We start from the raw sequence: 14,543 nt of genomic DNA, 5'->3' as shown, positions 1-14,543 counted from the left end.
ACAACCAGTGCTCCATGCAATACGTAACCTCCATAATACCCACCACCTAGCTTCCCCGACGTCCTACCGCCTGCCCCTTCAAAACCCTCAGATTGTTTTTCATAGTCAATAGTCTCTCATGGTTCATCTCAACTCCCTTCTCCGCTCCATCGCCCCATGTCCTCCATGTTATTTGCTATGCTCCAAATAAGTGAAACCATATGATAATTGACTCTTTCTGCTTGACTTATTTCACTCAGCATAATCTCTTCCAGTCCCAACCATGTTGATACAAAAGTTGGGTATTCATCCTTCTGATGGAGGCATAATACTCCATCGTGTATATGGACCACGTCTTCCTTATCCATTCGTCCGTTGAAGGGCATCTTGGTTCTTTCCACAGTTTGGCGACCGTGGCCATTGCTGCTATAAACATTGGGGTACAGATGGCCATTCTTTTCACTACATCTGTATCTTCGGTGTAAATACCCAGTAATGCAATTTCAGGATCATAGGGAAGCTCTATTTTTAATTTCTTAAGGAATCTCCACACTGTTCTCCAAAGTGGCTGCACCAGCTTGCATTCCCACCAACAGTGTAAGAGGGTTCCCCTTTCTCCACATCCTCTCCAACACACATTGTTTCCTGTCTTGCTAATTTTGGCCATTCTAACTGGTGTAAGGTGGTATCTCAATGTGGTTTTAATTTGAATTTCCCTGATGACTAGTGATGATGAACATTTTTTCATGAGTCTGATAGCCATTTGTATGTCTTCATTGGAGAAGTGTCTATTCATGTCTTCTGCCCATTTTTTGACATGATTATCTGTTTTCTGTGTGCTGAGTTTAAGAAGTTCTTTGTAGATCCTGGATATCAACCTTTTGTCTGTACTGTCATTTACAAATATCTTCTACCATTCTGTGGGTTGCCTCTTTGTTTTGTTGACTGTTTCCTTTGCTGTCCAGAAGCAAAGGAAACAGTCAACAAAACAAAGAGGCAACCCACAGAACGGGTTCCTTTGCTGTGCAGTTTCCTTTGCTGTGCAGAAGCTTTTGAACTTGATGAAGTCCTTAAAGTTTATTTTTGCTTTTGTTTCCTTTGCCTTTGGAGACATATCTTGAAAGAAGTTGTTGTGGTTGATATCGAAGAGGTTTCTCCTCCAGGATTCTGATGGATTCCTGTCTTATGTTGAGGTCTTTTATCCATTTCGAGTATATCTTTGTGTATGGTGTAAGAGAATGGTCAAGTTTCATTCGTCTACATATACCTGTCCAATTTTCCCAGCACCATCTATTAGGAGACTGTCTTTTTTCCACTGTATATTTTTTCCTATTTTGTCAAAGATTTTTTGACCATAGAGTTGAGAGTCCATATCTGGGCTCTCTACTCTGTTCCACTGGTCTATGTGTCTGTTTTTATGCCAGTACCACGCTGTCTTGGTGATCACAGCTTTGTAGTAAAGCTTGAATCAGGTAACATGATGCTGCCAGTTTTATTTTTGCTTTTCAACATTTCCTTAGCAATTTGGGGTCTCTTCTGATTCCATACAAATTTTAGGATTATTTGCTAATTTTGATCGGAATGGCATTAAAAGTATAGATTGCTCTGGGCAGTATAGACATTTTAACAATGTTTATTCTTCCAATCCAAGAGCATGGAATGGTCTTTCATCTTTTTGTGTCTTCTTCAATTTCTTTCATCAGTGTTCTGTAGTTCCTCAAGTACAGATCCTCTACTTCTTTGGTTAGGTTTATTCCCAGGTATCTTATGGTTCTTGGTGCTATAGTAAATGGAATCGATTCTCTAATTTCCCTTTCTGTATTTTCATTGTTAGTGTATAAGAAAGCCACTGATTTCTGTACATTGACTTTGTATCTTGCCATGTTACTGAATTTCTGTATGAGTTCTAGTAGTTTGGGGGTGGAATTCTTGGGGTTTTCCATATAAAGAATCATGTCATCTGCGAAGAGAGAGAGTTTGACTTCTTCATTGCCAATTTGGATACCTTTTATTTCTCCTTGTTGTCTGATTGCCATTGCTAGGACTTCTAATACCATGTTGATTGAACAAGAGTGATGAGAGTGGGCATCCTTGTCGTGTTCCTGATCTCAACGGGAAGGCTGCAAGCTTTTTCCCATTGAGGATGATATTTGCTGTGGGTCTTCCATAGATAGATTTTATGAAGGTCAGGAATGTTCCCTCTATCCCTATACTTTGAAGTGTTTTAATCAGGAACGGATGCTGGATTTTGTCAAATGCTTTTTCTGCATCAATTGAGAGGACCATGTGGTTCATCTTCTCTTATTGATTTGTTCTATCACATTGATTGATTTGCGAATGTTGAACCATCCTTGTGACCCAGGGATGAATCCCACCTGGTCATGTTGGATAATCTTTTTAATGTGCTGCTGGATCCTGTTTGCTAGGATAGTGTTGGGAATCTTAGCATCCATATTCATCAGTGATATTGGTCTGAAATTCTCCTTTTTTGTAGGGTCTTTGCCTGGTTTGGGGATCAGGGTAATGCTGGCTTCATAAAAAGAGTCTGGAAGTTTTCCTTCTGCTTCAGTTTTTTTTTTTGAAACAGCTTCAGGAGAATAGATGTTGTGTCTTCTTTGAAAGTCTGGGGGAATTCCCCAGGGAATCCATCAGGTCCTGGGCTCTTGTTTTTTGGGAGGTTTTTGATCACTGCTACAATCTCGTTACTAGATATCGGTCTATTCAGGTTGTCAATTTCTTCCTGGTTCAATTTTGGGAGTTTATAGTTTTCCAGGAATGCATCCATTTCATCTAGGTTGCTTAGCTTATTGGCATATAACTGTTGGTAATAATTTCTGATGATTGTTTTTATTTCCTTGGTGTTAGTTGTGATCTCTCCCTTTTCATTCATAATTTTATTAATTTGGGCTTTCTCTCTTTTCTTTTGGATTAGTGTGGCCAATGGTTTATCGATCTTATTGATTCTTTCAAAAAAACCAGCTTCTAGTTTCATTGATATGTTCTACTGTATCTCTGGTTTCTGCTTCATTGATCTCTGCTCTAATCTTGATTATTTCCCTTCTTGTGTGTGGAGCTGGTTTGATTTGTTGGTGATGCTCCAGTTCTTTAAGGTTCAGAGATAGCTGGTGTATTCTGGATTTTTCAATTTTTTTGAGGGAGGCTTGAATGGCTATGTATTTTCCCCTTAGAACCGCCTTTGCTGTATCCCTTAGGTTTTGGACCAAAGTGTCTTCATTCTCACTGGTTTCCATGAATTGTTTATGTTCTTCTTTGATCTCCTGGTTTTTGATCTCCAAGCATTCTTAAGCAAGGTAGTCTTTAGCTTCCAGGTGTTTGAATTCCTTCCAAACTTTTTCTTGAGGTTGAGCTCCAGTTTCAAAGCATTGTGATCAGAGAATATGCAGGGAATAATGTCAGTCTTTTGGTATCGGTTGAGTCCTGCTTTGTGACCCAGTATGTGGTCTATTCTGGAGAAGGTCCATGTGCACTTGAGAAGAATGTGTATCCTGTTGTTTTAGGGTGGAATGTTCTGTATATATCTATGAAGTCCATCTGGTCCAATGTGTCATTCAATGCTCTTGTTTCTTTACTGATTTTCTGCTTGGATAATCTGTCTATTACTGAGAGAGGTATGTTAAGATCTCCTACTATTAATGTATTCATATCAATATGACTCTTTATCTTGATTAATAGTTTTCTTATGTAATTGGCTGCTCCCATATTGGGGGCATAGATATTTACAATTGTTAAATCATCTTGGTGGATAGTCCCTTTAAGAATTATGTAGTGTCCTTCTGTATCTCTGACTACAGTCTTTAGTTTAAAATCTAATTCATCTGATATGAGAATCGCTACTCCGGCCTTCTTTTGAGGCCCATTGGCATGAAAGATGCTTCTCCATCCCTTCACTTTCAGTCTGGGTGTATCCTTAGGTTCAAAATGGGTCTCTTGTAGACATCATATGGATGGGTCCTGTGGTTTTATCCAATCTGCAACCCTGTGTCATTTTATGGGTGCATTTAGGCCATTCACATTGAGAGTGATTATTGATAGACACATTTTTATTGACATCGTGTTACCTTTGAAGTCTTTCTTTCTGTAGATTGTCTCTATATTTCTGTTAAATGATATTCTTAGGAGTTTTTCTTTTATAGAACACCCCTTAATATTTCCTGCAGTGTTGGCTTGGTGGTCACATACTCTTTTAAGCCTTGCCGGTCTTGGAAACTCTTTATCTCTCCATCCATTTTGAATGTCAGTCTTGCTGGATAAAGTATTCTTGGCTGCATGTTCTTCTCATTTAGTGCCCTGAATATATCTTTCCAGCCCTTCCTGGCTTGCCAGTTTTCTGTGGACAGGTCTGACGTTATTCTGATGGGCTTTCCTCTATATGTAAGGAGCCTCTTTGTCCTAGCAGCTTTCAAGAGATTGTATCTGTAATTATGATTTCTCAATTTTACTACTAGGTGCCTTGATGTTTTTTTTTTTAGTATCTATAATCTTGGGAGGAGACAGTTCTGCCTCTAGTACATGAATTCTGGTTCCAGTCACGAGACTGGGAAAATTTTCATGGAGAATTTGTTCCACTATATCTTCTAGACTTCTTTCTTTCTCCTCCCCATCAGGGGTTCCAATAATTCTGATGTTGGAATGTTTCATGGCATCATTTATTTCCCTAATTCTGTTTTTGTGGTTTCTAAGCTTATTGTTCCAGGCTTCCTCCTGGTCCTTTCTCTCTGTTTGTCCTCCATATCACTAATTCTATCTTCTGTCTCAGTTACCCTAGGTTTTAGAGAATTTAGATTAGATTGGAACTCATTGAGAGCATTGTGAACATCATCCCTGGTGGCTTTCAGTTCTGCCCTAACATTCTGAACATCGTCCCTGGTGGCTTTCAGTTCTATCCTAATCAATTCCATTCTGTCATCCATGGCTTTCTCGAACCTAGCTATTGCCTGGATAATTGTTAGCCTGAATTTCCTTTCCAACATATTGTCTATGTCGATAGCCATTAACTCTGTTGCAGAAGGCCCAGCCTCTGAATTTTTCTTGTGTTGGGCATTCCTCGTCCTGGTCATTTTGGTGAGAGATAGCTGAATGGATGTAGCTGGATGTATTGACCATGGTGCAGTCGAGGTGCACCCTGGAATGCTTCTGAGCAATCAGAAGTCCACACCCAAACGAAAGAAAAAAGAAGGAGAGAAACAAAGAAAAAAAAAAGAGAGCGGGAGAGGGAGAGAGAGACAGGACAAAATAGAAAGGTAAAATAAAAGAGAAGGCCCAGCCCAAATGGGCCCCAAGGTAAGATTTATGAGGTAAACAAACAAAAACAGACAAATAAAAAAGCTGACAAAAGTAATGACAAAAGAAAATATATTATATATACATACATGTACACATGTATGTATATATGTATATACATATATACATGTATGTGTATATATACATACATACATACATACATATATATACATACATACATATATATATATATATATGCAAGACAAAAAAAAAGAACCCCAAGTATAAGATTTATATACTACCAGGTCAAACACAAATACATAGAAACACTGGCGGAAGAAAAAGATGGGAGAGTGGTTATAAATTCTCAGTGTAGGGGAGAAAGGTTATTTTGATTCTTCCTGGATGTATCTTGATATCTTTCTTTTTTTTTTTTTTAGATTTTATTTATTTATTCGACAGAGAGAGAGATCACAAGTAGGCAGAGAGGCAGGCAGAGAGAGAGGAGGAAGCAGTCTCCCCGCAGAGCAGAGAGCCCGATGCGGGGCTCGATCCCAGGACCCTGAGACCATGACCTGAGCCGAAGGCAGCGGCCTAATCCACTGAGCCACCCAGGCGCCCCTCTTGATATCTTTCTTAAGGGACTCAACTTTCTGAAAATAAAGGGGGATTAAAAATTGGTTTGCCTATAGGGGTAGCATTGACTGGGGAAAGAGGACTACCTTGAAGTATGAATATATGGTGAATATTAGAAAATAAAAATTAAAAAAGAATAAACTAGACTAAAATGAAATTTAAAAAAATTAAAAATAGAAAAGCAAAAAAATAGAAAAGCAATAGAAAAATGTGGGTATATGTATCAAAAAGTTCAGGTTAAAAGGTTATTATGGAATTTGATGTACTGGACATCTCACCGTGATGGTAAATAGGTTAAAAAATTATTTATAAAAAATGAACCAGAATGGTGGGAACGAATTAAAAATTAAAGTTGTATCTATGAAGTAGTGGTGGTTGTTCTCTTGTATTTTTTTTTTTTTTTCTGGATGGCTTTCTGGGGGAGGGGCCTGCCACTTGGGTTTTCAGGCAGTGTTTCCTGAGTTAAGTCCTCCTGCCCCCCCTCAAGGTGGTGGGCTCTGAGGAAACTGGTTTTTCAGGCTTTTGTTCTCTGGAGGTTTTTTGTTTGTTTGTTTTCTATCGCCTTGACAGCTTTTGATGGTTTTGGAGGTTTAGAGGAAAGCAAACTGCACCCAGACCTCCCTCAGAGAGAAGCCTCAGTCTGTTCCCCTCTGGGTGCTGCAGAGCACTTAAGTTCCCCCTCGCCGCTGGCAGAGCACGTTCCCTGTCACGGTCCCTGGGGACCCAGGAACTCCTGATTGTACCCAAAACCACAACAGCGGCAGCTGTCTGGGCGGCTCCAGACTGCCAGAGAGGTTCCAGGCAGCGATCACACACTGAGATTTTCCTGCTGGCCTGGGCTGAGAGTAGTCAGCCTTTCTGGGACCGAGAGTGCCAGTCTGGTGCCTGTGCGCACCTCTCAGGGGAAGGTGTGGGTGAGACTCAGATTCTGGTAGTGTGGTGAGGCGTGTGCGTGGGGAATGCAAAAAGGCTGTGTTTCTGCGAGCTGGTGAGCTCCCAGCCCCTCACGGGAGCCGCACCCCAGGCGCTCTCAGGTGTTCTCGCAGCTCAGGGACCAAGATCTGGTTTCTTCGCCACCGCACTCTTTCTGGCTCTGCACCAGGGGTGGCTGTCCTGGGTCCGGGGACTTAAGCCCCATCCCTAACTGCCTCGATTCCCACAATTTCCCCCCACGATCCTTTGCTCTTTTTGAGTGCTTTCAACCAGACTCCAAGTTAATGCTGGTCCCCAGTCGCAGAGCACTCTCCTATTGGGGTATTACTTTGCAATAGGTGGCTTCTGGTGGCTCCCTCTCCCTTTTGTTTATCTTCCGATATCAGTCCGATGTTCCCACTCCGGTTTACCTGCCCACTGGTGTCTTCGGCCCCTATAGAGATCCAGACGTGTATAATTCTAATCTCAGTTTGATTTCATGGGTGATCAGAGTTCTTTGGTAGGTAATCAGCTCACTTTAGGGTACAGGTTGAAACGGCCCCTCCTCCTACTTCCCCGCCATCTTGTCCCTGTGTGGTGGTTTTAATTTGCACTTCTCTGATTGCTAAAGATGTTGAATACCTTTTCGCATGCTTATTTGCCATCTGTATATCTTGTTTATCAAAATGTATCTTCATGTCTTTTACATGTTATGTTATGCCCTAATAATGGGTCCGTGATTAAAGGAGCGAGACTGATATAAAGCGAAGCTTTATTTCACAACAAGCATCAAGAATCAAACTGACCGGCCAGGGCCGTGCCTCTTACAGAGAGGGGCGAACTTTCTCTGTTTCACAGACTAGCTTTTAAGGGCAAAGGCCATGCGGTTGGGCCTGGCCATGCACAGGTGGCCAATGAAACTGTAACACACAGAGAAAGCTGAACAGTCATGCTAGGTGACCAATTGAATTATAATTTACCCTAGTAGACATTTGAAGCAGCCTATCACCTTGGTCAGAATTGGCGCCCAAAAGGTGCCCAAAGGGTGGGGCACGTATTCCTTGGTAACTAGGGAGACAGTGTGCATCCCCCCACTGAACGGATGTCTCCACCTGGACTGACCCACCCTTGTATCTGGGCTTTGTTACCTGGAGCTGGTTTCCAGGACTTGTTTTTAAGTAAGTCCCCCGGGGGAAGGGAGCAGGGATAGTTTAAGGGTTAAACAACATTATTGTTTTAACCTTGATGGAAGCCTCTAGCTAAATAAGTTCTTACATTTACACATTTTCTAATTAGACTGTTTGAATTTTTTGCTGTTCAGTACTGTTCTTTATATATTTTAGATAACTGTCCTTCAGCAAATACGTGGTTTGCAAACATTTTCTCCTAGTCTGAAGCTTGGCTTTTTGTACTCTTCACATAGGCTTGATATAGCAAAATTTTACATTTTGATGATGTCAAATTCATCCATGTTTCCTTTTATGGATCATGATTTTGGTTGTAAATTGTTGGATTTAGTGCACTAATAGTTTGTTAGGATTTCAATGTCCAAATTCGTGACAAATACTGGTTTATATATATTTTTTTCTACTATGTTTATCTAGCTTCGGTATCAGGGTATACTGGCCTCATAAAATGAGTTGGGAAGTATTCTCACTTTTTTACTCCCTAAAAGAGATTGTATTAAATTGGTGCTAATTCTTTATTCATCTTTATTTTTTTAATATTTTATTTATTTATTTGACAGAGAGAGAAAGAGCACAAACAGGGGGAGCAGGAGGCAGAGGGAAAGGCAGGAAAATGCTCCCTATTGAGTATGGAGCCCGATGCTGTGCTCCATCCCAGGACCCTGGGATCATGACCTGAGCCCAAGGCAGATGCTTAACCTACTGAGCCACCCAGGCATCCAGTGTTAATTCTTTAAACATTTGTCTAGTCCTAGGTTCCACAATTTTCTATGTTTTTTTTTTTCTGGGGGTTTTATAGTTTTATGTTTTACATTTCAGTCTATGAATTATTTAATTTTTGTATAAGGTATGATATTTAGGTCAAGTTTTCCTTCCTTCCTTCCTTCCTTCCTTCCTCTCTTTCTCTCTCCCTCCCTCTCTCTCTTCCTCCCTCTCTCTTTTCTTCTTTCTTTCTCTTCCTTCCTTCCCTCCCTCCCATGCTCCCTCTCTTTCTTTTCCTTCCTCTCCTTTCCTCTCCACTCCTCTTTTCTTTTCTTAAGGGATATTCACCTGGTCCAGCACTATTTGTTGAAAAGATCATCTCTCCTTCATTGAACTGCTTTGGTCCTTTGTTTAAAAAAAGGGGGGGACATATTTGCATGTTTTTTGGTCTGGGTTCATGATTCTGTTTCATTGATCTCTGTTTATTCCTCCATCAATACTCTACAGTCTTCATTATTGTAGTCATATAGTAAACCTTAATATTGGGAAAAATTATCGCTCCCAATTTATTTTCCTTTTTAAAAATTGTTTTGTCTATTCTGGAAGATTTCTCTTTCCATATAAATTTTAGCATAAGCTTCTTGATGGCAACAAAATGCTTGTTGAGATTTTTATAGGAATTACATTACATTTATAGGTCAATTAAAAGAGGATTGACATCTTTAGTACATTGAGTCTTCCAGCCCATGAACACAGTTCATCTTTTCAAGTATTTAGATTTATTTGATTTCTTTCATCAGCACTTTATGATTTTCATTTTATGGATTCTGTACATGTTTTGTTAAATTTATATGCAAATATTTCATTTTCTTTGGAGCAATTGCAAATGGTGTTGATTTTCCACTTATTTGTTGTCAGTATATAGAAATGGAATTAATTTCTCTATATTGATCTTGTATCCTGTGACCTTACCAAATACATTTATTAGTTCTAGGAGTTATTTCTGTAGATTCTTTGGGATTTTCTACATAGGCAATTATGTCATTTGCAAATAGAGACAGTTTTATTTATTTTTTCCTAATCTGTATATCTTTTCTTTCTTTTTCTTGCTTTATTGCAGTGACTGGAAGATCTAGTGCTACTTTAAATATGAATATTTTAAATTGAATATTCTGGTGAGAGTGGATATCCTTGCTTTGTTCCCAGTCTTAGAGGAAAAGCATTTAGCTTTTTGTTGTTAAGTTCTGATGTTGGCTGTGGGCTTTTTGGAGATAGTCTTTCAGAGCAAAGGTCCTGGGGTAAGAGCTGGTTCCCTGAGACCAGTATCGGGTATAGCTTATGTTGGAGGCAAGACACATGATTTAATCTGTGTTTAGAAAATGTTTCTCTCTATTCCTTGTGTACCTATTTTTTTTAAAAAATCATATATGAGTGTTGAATTTTGTTAAATCTTTTTTCTGCCTATAGTTATGGTCATATGATTTTTCCTGTTTAGCCTGTTGATATGGTAGATTACATGGATTGATTTTTGGTTATTGAATCAGACTGTATACCTGGAATAAATGCCACCTGGTTATAGTGTATTACTTCTTTGACATATTATTAAATTTAGTTTACTAATATTTTGTTGGATTTTGGTATTCAAGTTCATGACAAATACTGGTTTATATATTTCTTTTTGGCCTTTTTTTAAATTTTAATCTGGTTTTGGTGTCAGAGTAATACTGGTTTCATAAAAGGAGTTGGGAGGTATTCTCTTCTTTATGTTCCTAAAAGGGATTGTGTTAAATTGGTGTTAATTTTTCAAACATTTGTCAAAATTCTAAAAGAAAACATTGTGACTTAGGGATTTCTCTTTTAGGAGTTTTTAAAATTTTGAATCCAAGTTCTTTTTTGTGATTATAGGACTATTCTGGTTGCCTGTTTCATATTGGCTGATTTTTGATAGTTTGTTGTGTATTTTGAGGAATTGGCCTATTTTTTTCAAGTTGTCAAATTTGTGAGAATAAAGTTGTTCATAGGACTTTAATAATGCTTAGAGTATTTTAATGGCATCCTTTTAATGGCTATAGGGTCTGCTGTAATATCTTATTTCATTTCTGTTTGTTTTCTTTTCATTGAATATTCTTGACAGCTGAACATCATCTTTGGGCACTTTTTTTTTTTAATTTTTTTTTTTCTCTCCACATAGGCCTTAGTTTGAAGTGGAACTTGTTATTTTAAGTTGGTAAAAGGCAGATGCTGGGATCAAAATAAGAGAGGTAGATGGAAACATTTTGTTGCTGACATCTCTCTCCTGCTTCCACCTTCCCTTACAGAGTGCAGTTTGACAATCATCGCCACAGGTTGTCATTATATAGTGTTTGTACCATAAGAGTCAGGCTAAGAGAACACTTTGTTGCCTGAACTATGCTCAGCAAGATTAGAGAACTTTTTATTAAATACTGCCAGACTTCAGAATTGTGTTATATCCCAGGATTATTGCTATGAACAGTTAACTCACTGTGTTTTATAAGAGAAGAGAAAGTATAGACAATCTATACTGACTCCGTTAGTTAGCTTTATTACCTATCTGCAGCAATCTTGCCCCTTGCAAGTATAATTGGATTATGGCTCCAGTCAATTCCATTGTCTATGAAAGTTCAAAGCTCTTCCCTGATTTTTACTGATTTCTAGGCCTCATATTTTATGTTCTGAAACTAGTACCATAAAGTTATGCTTTATCCACCCCCACATTTTTTAGTTAAGTTGTTCAAAATTTGGAAGCAAAGCAGATTGGGCAGCATGTCCTTTCAATGTCCTATTGAATTAATTTTTTACTGTTCATCTCAGTAATCTATTTAGTCATCTAACAGACTTTTCCTTAAAGGGTCAGATAGTAATTATTTTAGACATTAGGGCCATTACAGTTTCTATCACAACTATTCAAGTTGGCTGTTGTAGCTTGAAAGCAGCCATAGGAAATATTTAAACAGATCAGTGCGTAGCTGTGTTCCAAACACCAGGTGGCTAGCCTCCAGGCCACAGTTTTGTCATCCCCCCTGAAAGGGAATATATCTTTTTTTTTGGCTTACTATTTTGTTATGATTCAGAGCCCAGACTGTGAAATTAATGTTAGCTTCTGAATTTTTTTTTTCTAGTAGAAATAAAAATGATTCCTATCCTAGGGCTATGCTTTTATCACCCTGTAGGACACTAACTAGTTTTGAATCAAGCTTACCAATCTTATTCTGACATTCTCTTTCACTGGCTATAGATACCCAGTTCCTCCAATGCTCCCTGAACCAGCTTTCCATCCTGCTGGTCCTCTCATTGATAAACTGAGTAAGTCATTATATGTATTTTATGCAAATTGAAAAAAAAGAAACTTCTTGAAAATAATACTTCTATAACCTGAGCACAAAGTTCATTCTGTTTCAGTGGTTTTCCCTGTCTTAATAAAATGACATTCAACAGAGATCTAGTAAGTTTCATCAGCATTAACTAAGTATTTGAGGAGATGTTACAGTTTGGGGAATCACTGCAGAATACATAGCCTCTTACCATCTGCCTTGTTTTCCTCCCTCCCTCTGTCTTCCTTCTCTCTTTCTCATTTCCTTCTTCCTAGAATACTGACTTTTTCTCTCCACTCCTGATATAAATTCTGTCTTTTCTACAGAGTAGCTCAGTTGAACGAGGGCCTTTAAACTAATTAGATCTTTCCTCTCTCTCTCTTTTTTAAAGATTTTATTTATTTATTTGACAGACAGAGATCACAAGTAGGCAGAGAGGCAGGCAGGGAGAGAGGAAGGGAAGCAGGCTCTCTGCTGAGTAGAGAGCCCCATGTGGGGCTTCATCTCAGGACCCTGGGACCATGACCCTAGCCTAAGGCAGAGGCTTTAACCCACTGAGCCATCCAGGTGCCCGGATCTTTCCTCTTTATAGAGCTGTGAGCTCATATTTTATTTTCTCCTGCTATATAAGCAAATTGCTTTTTGAAATAAACTCTCGATTAGTTTGTGTATTTCCCATTCAACTTTTTCGTAATAGAGGTGTTTCAATGAACAGGTATTTGGGAGCAGAACAAGGATTTTTTTCCCCTGCAAATTCTATTATTCTAGAAGTGGTTGAAACAGATTTTCTGTTATTTTTTTCTCTTCTAAAATTTTATTTAGTATTTTTATTTATTTCTAAATTATTATACAGTGACTCACCCAGTCTCTTTCCTTCCCTGTCATCTCACCTATATGATCTGCATTCAGTATGTCATCTAATAAAAGGAGTAGTTACCATTTCTGGAATTCTGCTCACTGTGCCCATGCTTAAATGTGCACAAACATTCAAACATTGTGCCAGTGAGGATGTTTCTTCAGATACCAGGTGTGTTTTCCCCCCAAACTTCCAATGACAGTTCTTTAAAAAAAAAACAGATGTTATTCCAGTTGAAACAAGTCATTTATAAAATGATTTTTTTTTATGCCCTATGATGCTTGAAAGTCCTTAGTCGTGCCTCTTTGCTTGAATACCCACTGTCTAATGAGAACTTTTAATGTGGTTATGCTCTGTATTAAGGGGAAGATCTTAATAAGAACACGCTCTTAGTCCATACATTTAGTTTAGTTCAGCAGTTTTAGGGTCCCTACTATGTGTGAAACATAGTGTTAGAGATTGGAGTCAAAGCTGAAGCAAGGAGGTAAGGCTGGTAGCCAGAAGATATTTATTAAAAGTTTCTCAATGTTGATTTGCTTCATGAGAACACTCTATTTTGGTCATTTCAGGGTAGCTTTGTTATCTTTAATTAAGTTTGTGTTTCTCAGATATTCTTTTCAATGCTTTGGTAAAAGGGTAGAAAAAAAAAAAAGACATGGGATCCAGATGTCAACTGTAGTTACCTCGTCTATGAGATTATGAGAAATAAAGACTTCCCAGTACTCTGTGAGAAGCTCAGCACTTGGTCACAATTTCAACAAATTCCTGTAAGTTTACATTTCCAAATTCATTTTTTACTATCTTCCTGGCCTCTCTGAACATTCAAGATGAACATTACATCTTCTTCAGTTTTTTTCTGCCAATGACAAATACAGAACCTGGCCTCTTTTCATGGATTTTTCTTCAAATAACTCTCATGGGGAATTTGTGTTTATAGCAGAATGTATTAGAGGTTTTAGAATGTTGGAGGGCATTTATAGCTCAGAGGCACAAACAGCATAAATCTAAGTAGTAAATTCCTATTTTTTAAAGTCCTTAAATGTCCTTGTTAATCAACTTCTTACGTGGGCTCCAGCCACCGGCCAGTTTGCCCAGCTTCCTTATCTCTCTCCCCTTCTCCTCCCTTCTCCACTCCTCTTGCTTGATGGTCAGATATGCCCAATTTTCTCTGACTGAAAGAATTCACTTTCTCTAACCAATCTTTAATCTTGGGTACTTACTTTTCACATATGTACAGACTTTCAAAGTATTCCCTTATATAAAGACAATTTTTTTTCCCCTGAGAAGCACCCTGGTGACAAATATTAAAATAATAGTCTTTTTCCTCGCTTTACATAAATCTTGGTAAATTGTAACCTCACTCTCATCTTTTCCTTTTTCTTTTACCCCTATTTCCTTTTCCTTGATATTTCCAGTATTGCACCCTCTGGTACTTAGAATGCCAAATGTAAGCCAATAATGTATGGTAGAAGCCATGAATGAGCATAAGCAGAGTCTATGAGTATTTTTAGTACTTCATTGGAAAAACATACAGTGCTCTGTATGATTTTTGATATAGGTTACCATGTAGATCATTGGCAAGCAAAATGGTAATTCCTGACCAAAACTTTATTCTAAGAAGGATGACTATTTGAATACTTATGTGTTATTACCGCTCTGAACAAAAGATTCCAAGGTTGTGAATCAAAACATAACAAG

The sequence above is a fragment of the Meles meles genome, chromosome 2 (genome assembly GCF_922984935.1).
Source record: "Meles meles chromosome 2, mMelMel3.1 paternal haplotype, whole genome shotgun sequence".
NCBI lineage: Eukaryota > Metazoa > Chordata > Mammalia > Carnivora > Mustelidae > Meles > Meles meles.
The sequence above is the reverse complement of the archived record's forward strand: the minus strand, read 5'-3'. Positions refer to the sequence as shown.